Consider the following 1,555-nt stretch of genomic DNA (forward strand, 5'->3'; position numbering starts at 1 on the left):
GTTTGAGCAAACTCCAGGAGATAGTGAAGGACAGGGAAGCCTGGCATCCTGCAGTCCATGGGGTTACAAAGAGTCAGACATGACTTAATGACTGAACAACAGCATAATCTAGCTTATCTTGACTAATGCAGAAGCCAAGGCTGTAGAATATTTTACAAAGGAGAGAATAGTCACAACAGTTTCGTATGCATCAGTGTTCTAAAAAGAGACCTTCCCACAGTTTCCCAAATGTGGAATTATTAAACCAGTAAATCCAAACAATTTAGGGGGTATATCAATCATAACTGTCAAACAGAAAATCTGCATTTTCTTTGGCTTTAGCTAACAAATGCGCTCATCAGATCAATAAAATGTACAATTAATTTAAATTGGAATTGGCATCACAACACATATATACATTACAGTGTACTATTCTTGTAGTCTGGCTTGATAGCTTGAGGTGATGTTATAAATTCTAATTATCCTTGCCTTAGTTCTCTATATTTTTCAAAAAGGGTTATCTTAATATCTCCCCTTAGTACAAGAGACCCCAACTTACAAACAACTTATTTTGTTTATATGTATATGGTTATGAAGTTGATTTTAGAGTTCTGGGTGCCCTTTCTCAAGTGGAAAGAAATGATAGAGGATATTTACCTTTCTAGGCTAGTTCTCATTGCCTATTTAACTTACAATATGGGCAGACTAGAAATACACATGATTCCAGGACATAATTATGACTTACGTCATTGATTCTAATCAATGGGAAGCAAACTAAATGTCATTTTACATAATATACAACAATAGAGTCAAACAGGAAGCTGTGCCAGATATACATCATACTGGGTTGGCCAAAAATATTCATTTGGGTTTTTCCACACAGTTACAATATAATTATACAATTATGGAAAAACCTGAATGAAATTTTTGGCCAACCCAGTACTTGAAAAAAGATAATGCATATCCAAAAGTACCAAATTCCAAAACTATTTATTGATGTAAAATAGAGTAAGTCCATCTGGTTCAAGTGCACACATCTAATCATAAATTCTAAATATTTGTATAAATAAAAATTTAATTTGTTATGAAGCTAGTTATCATCACATAAAATGTTTCAGCTAGAAAAAATTGAGTTTAAAAACCACTTAAAGGAATTTCTCTGGTGGTCCAGTGGCTAAGACTCAGTGCTCCCAATGTAGAGGGCCCGGGTTTGATTCCTGATCAGGGAACTAGATCCCACATACTACAACTAAGAAGTGCAGTCAAATAAATAAATAAAGTAAATAAATAATTATTTCTAAAAATCACTTAAAAACTATCAAGTATACATGAAAACAATGCTATGATTATGCAGCATTTCCAATGTATTCCAGTCCTTCTTCCACATATTACTCTCAAAAGAGGTCATCACAACCTCTTTTCTTCTCAAATTTATAAAAATTATATTAAGAGGTATCTTTTGATACCAAGGGCTTCCCTGATAGCTTAGTTGGTAAAGAATCTGCCCACAATGCAGGAGACCCCAGTTCGATTCCTGGGTTGGGAAGATCTGCTGGAGAAGGGATAGGCTACCCAC

The sequence above is a fragment of the Bison bison genome, unplaced genomic scaffold, assembly GCF_000754665.1.
Source record: "Bison bison bison isolate TAMUID 2011002044 unplaced genomic scaffold, Bison_UMD1.0 scf7180017864058, whole genome shotgun sequence".
Lineage (NCBI taxonomy): Eukaryota > Metazoa > Chordata > Mammalia > Artiodactyla > Bovidae > Bison > Bison bison.